We start from the raw sequence: 10695 nt of genomic DNA, 5'->3' as shown, positions 1-10695 counted from the left end.
TTCCACATCTTTGACATGTAATGTCCACAGCTGTGTACTTCGGAACCTTTTTCGGCAGAGGGCATCCTGCGTTGATGACATCGGGTCGATGTCCCTCAAAGGTCTTCGTCAAGGGCGACATCACCGGATGTTATAAATAGGACGCACGGCGCCCGTAGCCTCAGTTCTGTTTTTTCCGCAAACGTGTTTGCTTCGGAGACTCTGTGCGCCTTGTGTATTCCTCGTGAAAATGTCTTCTTCAACCCCTCTGACTCCGCGGTCTGGCTTCAAGACTTTCCGGGACTGCAAGTCGAAAATGTCCATTACCGACCCGCATCGTATTTGTTTGTGGGGCTTGGGTGAGAGTCACGACACAGATCCCAGTCGCTAACTGCTAAGGCCTTGTGGGAGCGTAAGGGAAAGCTTCAGGTAGATAGGGGTTTGAAACCCAGTAAGTCTCGTAAATCCAAGTCCAAGGGTAGGTCCACCGACGATTTGAGGGGTGACTAAAGCATCAGAAGGAGTCTCAGAAGGAGTCTCGGGGCTCTCGGTCCCAGAGTTGTTCCCGCCATTCGTCCTCCTCGTCTCGCCATTCTACGAAGCGCCATCACCGGTCGCCTTCCCCGTCCTCCTCGGAGGATGGCGCCTCGGGGAAAGTGGCTTGTCCAACTAAGTCCTCGACTCCAGAGGAATGGGCTGCCTTTAGGGAGCAGATGTTGGTGATTTTCCAATCACAGGGCACAGTTCCGTCCGCGCCTTCTAACGAAGCCGGCAAGGAACTGTCTCATCCGTGGCTCGTACGCCTTCGGGCTCGGGTCCTCGGCGCGATCCTCATAGGGAACCTTCGAGGTCCCGTTCATACAAGGCTCAGGATGGTTGCAAGAGACGTGCTTCCAGGTCTCGGTCCTTGTCCCAAGCGAGACCGCAGAAACCTGCTAAGGGCTCGAAGGCGGCGTCAACGTTGTGTCCGTCGGATACGGACATCGAAGGTTTGCCTTCGTATCAGCCCTCTGTGCCGTCTGCGCCTTAGACGCCCTTGACGCTGAAGCCATCGGCGCTCTGAACGCCTTGGTACTGGGGATCCTCCAAGGAAGGCTGTTTCCAAGTCTGTCAGGCCTGTTATGGACTCCAGACCCTTCGGCTGTTCCGAGACAGGACTTTTACCAGATTTTGATCTTGACCCAGTTGAGCCTGATGGGGCTCCTGTTTTTGTAGGGGATAGCCAATTGGAAGAGTTGAGGAAAACTCTTCATGACGCTAGCGGCCTGGACACTTCTCCAGAAGTGGAATTTTGGCAGGCCTGAGCCTGGGGCTCTCGCGGAGTCGTCCTATAGGAGGCTCATGGCTAGGGTAACTGAGTATCGGGGCTGGTCCAGTCCTCCTGAAGCTTTTGTGCAAGATGATCTAACAGACATTTCCTCTGACCGGTGTTACCTTTTCATCTGACCTTACAGAAAAGGGTGGCGGCTGCTTGGCAGTCACCGGAATCTCTTCCGGCTGTTAACAAACATTAACCAAAAAATACTGCCCTTCCGGTAGCGACCCCAGCTACCTATTCATTCACCCCACTCTGGAGAGTTTGGTGGTTCAGGCAGCTACCGCCACCTCGAGGCAGGTAGAGTACCCTACCATCCCTCCTGATAGGGACAACAAACGCGTCGACGGTTGGGTACGCAAGGTGTTTTCTGCAGGTAGTATGGCGCTAAAATCGTCCAACTCCATTTGTGCCTTGGCAAGATTTTCACACACTCTGTAGAACTGTGTTTCTCTTGCGGCTGAGCATATTCCGAGGGGAAAGAGAGGGGTGGGTTCCTTGCTCTCGTGCAAGATGGCAAGGATGCCATATATGAATCCCTTCAGTCGAGTCTGGACACGGCAGATAGTGTTAGCCAGTCCATGGCTGCGAGCACTGTTATACGCAGATTTGCGTGGTTGCGGAAGTCGGGTTTTGCCTTGGATGTGCAAGCCCGTCTTTTGAACATGCCCTTTGATGGCGCGCATTTGTTTGGCAGCAAGGCTGACGAGAGCCTTGAGCGGTTGCAGACCTCAAAAGCTGCGGCAAAATCATTAAGTGCAGCTGTGCATCAACTTCCACCTTTTTGTCGTAGGGGACAGCAGTGGAGGGGAGGTTACTACTCCCCCTTTGGTAGAATGAGTGGAGCCGCCAGTCAAAGGGGTCAGTGTAAGAGTACCCTGGTGGTCGGGGAAATCGAGGTGCCAAAGCTGCTCAGGCAGCTGCCTCTTTGCTTTCAGGCGCTGCTGCAGCCGCTCCAAAACAGTCCTGAGGCTATTTCCCATGGTTTGCCGGTTGGGGGTAGACTGTCTCAGCATCTCGAAGAATGGCGAGCTATTACTTCGGATGCGTAGGTTCTAGATAACATGGCCCACGGCTACTGCCTTCCCTTCCTAAAGCGGCCTCACGACAATCCACCGGGGAATCTCTCTTTGAAACTTCCAGATCCGCTCCTTGTGCAGGAAATCTTGACCCTGCTAGGGAAAGGCGCTATACAACTGGTGCCTGTAGCGGAGAGGAATAAGGGATGGTATTCCCCTTATTCTTTGATCCCAAAGAAAGACAGGGGTTTGAGACGCATCCTGGACTTGCGTTGGTTGAACAAACTTCTCAGGAAGGACAAGTTCAAGATGGTCACTCTTTCTCAAGTCCTCCAGGCCCTTCAACTTCAGGATTGGTTGGTGTCTCTGGACCAACAGGATGCTTAATTTCATGTGCCGATTCATCCCAAGCACAGAAAGTACCTGAGGTTTGCGGCTGGTGACTCGCACTTTCAGTTTAGGTTCTGCCATTTGGACTGACCTCCGCCCGAGGGTCTTCACCAAGCTAATGGTGGTGGTGGCAGCGTATCTCAGGCAAGAGGGGATTCACGTCTACCCCTACCTGGACGACTGGCTGATCCGTGCGCATTCTTCTGAGCAAGCATTGGATCACCTCGGTCTCACCTGCCGCTCCCTCCACAGGCTGGGCTTCTCTCTCAATTTCAAGAAGTCGCATCGGACACCTTCCCAACAGCTCCAGTACATCAGAGCTGTGTTGGAAACGTCCTCGGAGAAGTGCTCGCCTCCCAAGGTGAGGGCTCATCACATTGTGCAGATGGTGGACAAGTTTCAACATGCCCAGAGTCTCCCGGCTTTCGAATTCTTACGGTTGCTCGGCCTCATGGCATCCTGCAGTTTTCTGGTGCCAGAGGCCAGACTGAGGATGAGATCTCTGCAATGGGTCCTCAAGATGCAGTGGTCGTAGTTCTCAGGCAAGATGTCGGATCCTGTTCAGATTCCAATCTCGGTCTCCCAGGATCTTCTGTGGTGCGCCAACGAAGGGAACCTGATGAAGGGGGAGCCATTTTGGCAACCATGGCCGGAGGTGACTGTAGTGAGGGATGCTTCCCTCACATGATGGGGCGCTCATGCCGCCGACTTGACCGCCAGCGGTCGTTGGTCTGCGTCGAAGTCCAAACTCCACATCAACTTGTTAGAGCTGAGGGCCATCAGGCTAGCCCTGAAGGCAGTTCTACCGTCTGTGCGGGGTAAGAGTTTCCTGATCATGACGGACAACACTGTGGCCATGCATTACCTCACCAAAAAAGGGGGGTAGGGTCACTCCCGTTGTGCGGAGAGGCAATGCAGCTCTGGTTCTGGCCCATCCAGCAGGGAATTTCGCTTTCGGCGGTTCATCTGGCCGGAGACAAAAATGCGGTGGCGGACGCACTGAGCAGGGAGAGCACGATCTCTCACGAGTGGGAGTTGGCTCAGGAAGTCCTTCTGGAGATTTTCGCCCTTTGGGGAACCCCAGAAGTGGATCTGTTTGCCACCAGTGTGAACCGGAAGTGGGAGAGATTCTGCTCAATGGAATTTCCTTAGAGAGGAGCCTTAGGAGACGCATTTGTAGTGGATTGGTCATTCCCTCTGCTGTACGCGTTTCCTCCAGTCCCCGTCATTCCTCAAGTGTTACGGAGGTCGGATCCCACATGATCCACATTGCTCCGGATTGGGCCAGGAAAGCGTGGTACCTTCTAGAAATGTCCATCTGCCCTCCATGCCGTCTTCCCTACCGAGAGGACCTGCTCTCGCAAGAGGGGGGTCAGGTTCTCCATCCAGAGGTCAGGACTCTCAACCTTCACGCTTGGTATCTGAAAGGTTGAGATATAAGGATTGGGACCTCCCGGATGATGTGATGGAGGTGATGCTTTCAGCCAGCAACAAAATCCCTGTGCCGTTGGCGTACGTTCCATTCCTATGGTTTTGTCTTTACTTTCTTTGGCCCACAGGGGCCTTCAAATAGGTACCATTTACGTGCGTGTCTGAAGAATGTTCTTACTTTAAGATTCCTTTGATTTCTCAATTTCTTAAAGGACTGACTAATGTGTTCCCGCCGTCCCCTTTCCAGATACCGGTTTGGGATTCGAATTTGGTTTTGAAATTTCTAATGGGTGCTCCATCTGAACCTTTGTACTCTTGTCCTTTGAGATTATTGTCCTTCAAGACAGTGTTCTTGGTTGCGGTTACTTCCGCTCGCAGAGTGAGTGAATTGCAGGCACTTTCATCTAAGCCACCCTTTACTGTGTTCCACAAGGACAGGTTGTCCTTCCTTTCTACCTAAGGTAGTATCGGAATTTCATTTGAGCCAGAAAGTGGTTCTTCCTTCTTTCTATCCTCCTGGTAAGGAAGAGTAGCAACTCCATAGGTTGGATCCTAGGAGAGCTCTGAGCTTTTATATTTCTAGGATGTCCAGGTTCAGAGTGGACGATCAACTCTTTGTGGGATATGCTGGACACCGATTGGGCCAGGCTGTTACCAAACAGACCTTGTCCAGGTGGATTATCCTCCCCATTACCGAGTGTTACCGATTGGCAATTAAGGACCCTCCTGAAGGGTTGCGAGCTCATTCCACTAGGGGCGTGGCTACTTCCACAGCCCTCCAACGGGGAGTTCCTATTAGGAATATTTGTGATGCAGCCACATGGGCTTCTATCCACACATTTGTTAAACATTACTCCCTGGATGTGATCCATGGTCAAAATATGGCGGCGTTTTTTTATTCCGCCATCTGATTGGACGCTCTAAATTCTTTTCCCTCCTCCATTTTCTGGTACTGCTTTGGGAGTCTGTCAATGATGTGGAATACGTTAGAGGACACAATCCATTCGAAGAACAAATTACTTACCAACTGGTAACATTCTTTCGATTGGATGTTCCTCCAACGTATGCCACATCGCCCTCCCAGCCTGCCCCTCTGGAGAATTTCCTATGCGATTGCAGCTTACGGTTCCCCAAGGCTATGTGCAGTCAAGCAGGCATTGGATTGGTGCCACATGTTCTGGGGGAAAAAACATACTGATGCTACGGGCCCAGTCCGTCCTATTTATAACATCCGCTGACATCGCCCTCGACGGAGGCCTTCGAGGGACATCGACCCAACGCCGATGACTCAGGATGCCTCTGCCGAAAAGGTTTCTGAAGTACACAGCTGTGGACATTACATGTCAAAGATGTGGAATAGGTTGGAGGAACATCCAATCGAAATAAAGTTTCCAGTTGGTAAGTAACTTGTTCTTCAATTACCACAGCAAAAACAGCTTACTATGTAGATGTTTACCTAGTTTGTTCACCGTTCAACAGGAGATGTTCTCTGTTGCTGGAGAACTGTCCATTTCTCTAGGCAGTCTACTGATATCCCTGCTTTGGTGGAGCTGTCTAATATAATGCCCACTTACTGATCTGGCAAGGTGGTGGCCATCCAGAAATGTATTGATCATAACAGATGTACATCTTGCAAGCTAAGGGATGTGCTCTATTAGCACCTTCATGAGGTGCTAGCCAATCAGGTGGCCAAAAACGTGGGAGGAATCCACTGGCAGCAGAGTGCCTTCTCTTCTGACTCCCTGCCTGCCCCAACATACCTGTGCTTTTCTGGTTTTACACATTTGCTTTCTGGTCATAGCTGTAGATAAGGGACTGCAATCTCATTTTAATATTTACTCGTCCTTTGTTTCTTTTCGTGAGAATTTGACACAGGAAAATTAAGTGGCTTCTTTAATGAAAAGAAAGAAAAACGAAAACCTATTGGCTCCCCCATACGAGGGCCAAGGGTGCTAGTAGCAGTCACCCTTGCATTCAGGTGGCGAGCAGGACTGGTAAAGTCCCGGAGACCGCGCTTTGCTTCTGCTTAAGGAGCATTACTAACACTACCTGCCCTCAAGCGCAGGGGTGATTGCTACATGTCTGGTCAAATCCCAAACTCATAAATACCTACCCACCGAATGCCACCATCTGAACCCCCCTCCAGCAGTCCCACCCTCTAAATCCCTTTAACTCAAATACCCTACCCATGGCCCGTGCTGTCCTTTCAATCCCCATACTTCCCTCTGACTCCCTCCCAATTGCACACTCAGAGGTTTCTGCCCCCTGACTGCACTCACCCACCACACCCCTCAAACCCTATTCAATTCCCCTAACCTTCCCCATGCTGCCAACCCCTGAATCTCCTTACCTGCTTGCCTTCACCGCAGCCCGATCCACTTACTGGCTCCGAGCAACATAGCAAGGCTAGCCCCACTAAGGCACATTGAATAGTGTACATTAAATGGTATTACCCAAATTGACCTTTTACAATTGACCTTTTGTCCTAATTGACCTAATAATAGTGGTCCTAATTGACCTTCTGTGCAATTGACCTTTACCTTTATTTTACTTTTTATATATATGGGTGGGGTGGATTTGGGGTAATAAAGAATGTAATGGGATTGGGTAGGGGGTTTGTGGGGGGTTATGGATTGAGTGGAGGTTGCAGGGGTTTCCCCCGCATATATGTCCTAATTGACCTTCATTTCACGATCAATTGTGAAAAGGTCTATTCGTATACATCCCATTGAATAACTTAACCAAAGTCGTTTTTGGAATAAAACAGACCACATTATTAAAGATTCAACTCACAGGCAATCCCAGCAATGCACCGGCTCCTAGTGAACCAGTCCATAAGTATAATGCCTCCGTGGCTGTCCACCATTTCTGGCTTTTACACCTGGTGAACCCATCACCTCTTTTTTACATTCCTTCCGGGTGAACTATGTCCCTTTCGGTAAACTCCTTCTGGGTTAAACCCCACCTCTGGCAGCCTTTCCTCCCAGGAACAGTCTTTTAACTCCTATACCCCCCTATGGAGCAAAGCCACGGACCTTATGGTCGCCTGCATGTGATTCCGAAGTAAACCCCTTCCCTGTAACGTCATTACCCCCAGGTGGATCACTAAAACATGTGCAGCAGTGTCCATCCTCTGATGTCTTTTGACTGTGGGCAGCAGGGTGGCCCATCGCATCCCTGAGACACAGAGCCAAACCATGTTGGGTGTCTTTAAACCAACATTGCCATCCCTCCGATGCCATTGACGGCCCCTCCTATCTGCACATGTAACAAACGAATGCTGGGGACCCATACCTTTGCATATGCTGGAGGTAATTACAAAATAATTGGAATCTGCATCCATTAATACTGCCATCATGTCATACTTTACTTAGACTTTTAAGAAAAGAAATAACCTCATAATTACACTTTTAAGAAAAGAAACAAAATTGCTCTTGCCATTAAAACATCCTGTTGGGATCCCTGCCAATTTCACCGACAGCAAAGTACTTTATTTTCTTTTGCCTAAAAAGAAACATTATTGATGACACCCCTCCAGCACCTACTCAACATTCCCCTTTTAACTTGTGCCGCCATGGCCCTTGAGCTCCTTGACGTCTGGAAATACATAAAGCCTATATCTGTCAGATGCCCATCTACCAATCCTCTGTATTTCCTGCCCAGACATTCCCACCTTAAACGCTTAAAGGCGGTTATAGCTCCACCATTTCTAAAGGAATGCATCGTCCATCCTCTTCCTTACAAGCCTGCTCTCTGAAGCGTTAACGCTGGAACCTTCCTGAATTAGAATAGAGTCAAGGGGAACCCACCCTTGTGAAGAAGCGAGTATGCCCTCCCCCAGGCGGTCTGTTGGCCAGGTAATGTGAAAGCAACATGGTGGGGCAACTCAGTGTGTCGGCTGACCTATTCAGGGGATGTGCCTACCTCTCCCCTTGTAATCTGTTTTGGAAATTCAAACCTTGATCACCAACATTCCACGGTCAAAGGAGTATGTAGCCTAATTTAATCGCCTTCCCAGTAGTATCTTTTTTACTATTAGCTAAAAACTCACTGATGAACATTACCCTAAAGAAGGCGATGGCAAACGCTGCCCAAAACCATGCCACCTCAAAGCTATTGGAGCACACTTCAGGCAATAGTAATTCGAGGGTTTTCCTTATTATTTCGAAATTAACTGAACTGAATTGTCCCAGCCGTGAAACAAGAAAGCGATGAACCCCTGGGCATCCAGGGAATTTAGGCCGCAAAAGACTGTTCCCAGCTTGCCTGGCGCTACCTAGCTCTGGCCTTCAGATTTCGGCCTCCCCTCGCAAGAAGTGGAGGCAACCAGAGGGGCATCCAATTATGCCAACTGCATATTTAGCACCTCCTTCAGGGGCTGCTGCATTGGCTAACCCTGAATAAAGAAAGTGAACTGTGTGTTTGCCCATCCCGTGTTCACTGCGTGTGCCAGTCGGTGGCCCGTGGATTCGGCTACCCACATTCGGAGACAGTGGATTTGACAAGTACATCTTTGCTGAATATGGGTAGGACTCTATATTTTTCTCCTTCTGGATCTAAGTCTTATACTCTTTTCCCCTGTAACCGACACTGACATGATGGCTTGGTTCCCAAAAAACAAAACAGGATCTCATGTAGATCCCAATCCCACTAATATTGTACATCACCATTCCTGTATAAGGGCCATTATACGGACAGCAAAGAAAATGGAGATAGGGAGTGCAGATATTGTGAGTTGTAATATTGGAGAGTTGAAGAGCTGCTGGTAAAGTCAAGGACTGTGAAGTGGAGAAGGAAACCCTGAGCGGAGTAGGGAAGTGGCAGACTAAGATCTGGAAGGTGGAGTGAAAGGGAAAACCCAGAGCCTGGAGGAAGGCGAAGGAGAAAATAAGTAACTGGAAGAAGCAGAAGTGAAATTCTGTAGCGAAGGTGAAGTAAAGAGAAAACTTTGAGATTGGAGGAAGGTGGAGAAGATAAAATCGGGAGCGCAAAGAAATCAGAGGCTGAAGAAAGCTGGAGTGAAGGAGAAAACCCAGAGACTGAAGAGACGTGGACTTCAAGAAAGCCAGACAGCAGAGGAAGCAGCATTTTGTAAAGGGATGCAATGAGGCTTTATAAAGTATAGGTTGCTGTAAGCTATATCTGGAATGACTTACTAAAATATTAACAATAATGAATATTCTAAGTGGTCTTTCCACATGTGACGAATCAACTTCCGGGCACCAGTGGTCCAGGGATGAATATCTGCTTCTAGACCATCAGTAAGCCCCACACCTCTAGTACACCAGAAGGGATCCAAACAGATTGGAAACACAAGTAAGTTATAAACCTCCTTGTCCAATTTTCGTAACGTGGACGGAACGGCAGGCTGATCTCTGCAAGGTTGTGGATCGTTGGTTAGTTGCAACATAGCAAAGTACAATTATTAACCAATGATAAAAGGGACTGTCCAGTCAAGGTTGTATTCAAATTTCTACTTTATTATCACAACAGACAGTTCTAACACACTGCAAAATCCAACCCACCCTGTAAAGGAATGTAGAAGTCAGAAAGTCTGGTCTCGCTGCAGCTACAAGGGAGACCTGCCGCTTTAATCGGGACCCAGAGAGAGCCCAATTAACTGGAGAAACCCTTTGATCTACAACAGGCAGGAAGATGAGTGGGACTTAGTATTGGACGTTTTCACCCCATCTACCTTTTCTGTTGCAAAGCACTCTGGTTATGACCTCAGGCATACAGGAGATTGTTGGCGGAGACCCGGGATTGGTTCATTAAGGTAGGCTTAGCCTACACCAATCACAGTGTCCAATTTGGCTTTAAAAGAGGGCTGAGCCCCTCTTTTGAGCAGATCATCTGAAGATTTGCAAGGGGTAACCAGAAGAACTCAGCATTGGACCCTGGCTGAAGGTACAGTCTGCCTTACATCTTCCACCAGTGAAGGAAGGCCAGAATGTCCAAGAGGGAAGCAAGATACCTCCCCTGAACATCTCCCAGGGAACAAAGGGAGATACTGAATCCAGAGGACCATCCAGCAGCCCCAGAACCAGTGCGCAGCTATCACTCAGAGTGCCCTGCTAGGCCATGCAACAAGCTTCCTAGGTGGGACGTGCAAGAGAGTCTCTGAACCAAACTAAGGACAAGTCAGCTGCCTGCAAAACTCTCCTCAGCTTTGGGCCACCAGTCTTGAAGGACGACACAAGCCCAGTGAAGAAGCTAGGAGAAGTGTATCAACAGGCATTTTCTGACGTCCACCTTAAAGGACATTTTCAAGCAAGTCGAGCCCCTCGAGCTGCAACCAATTGCACCACTGATTGTTATGCCGCAGTCGCTCACGCCATCCGAGATGCCTCAACCATAGCTTCTGAACCACCGACCAGCATTGAGGGAAAGATTCCTGATCCTGAGCCGCCGTGTAGGCCAGCCTGCAGCAGTCCTTCGAGCCTTACCTGCTGAACTCTCTGCCACCTGATATCCACAGCGGTCTCGCTGAACTGCCTGCCACCGGATACCTGCAGCTGTCTCCTGTCTTGAAGTCTATCGCAGAAGCTGCAAAGTGCCCTG

Source organism: Ambystoma mexicanum, chromosome 2p (genome assembly GCF_040938575.1).
Source record: "Ambystoma mexicanum isolate Mex_15411 chromosome 2p, UKY_AmexF1_1, whole genome shotgun sequence".
Lineage (NCBI taxonomy): Eukaryota > Metazoa > Chordata > Amphibia > Caudata > Ambystomatidae > Ambystoma > Ambystoma mexicanum.
Note: the sequence above shows the minus strand (reverse complement) of the source record.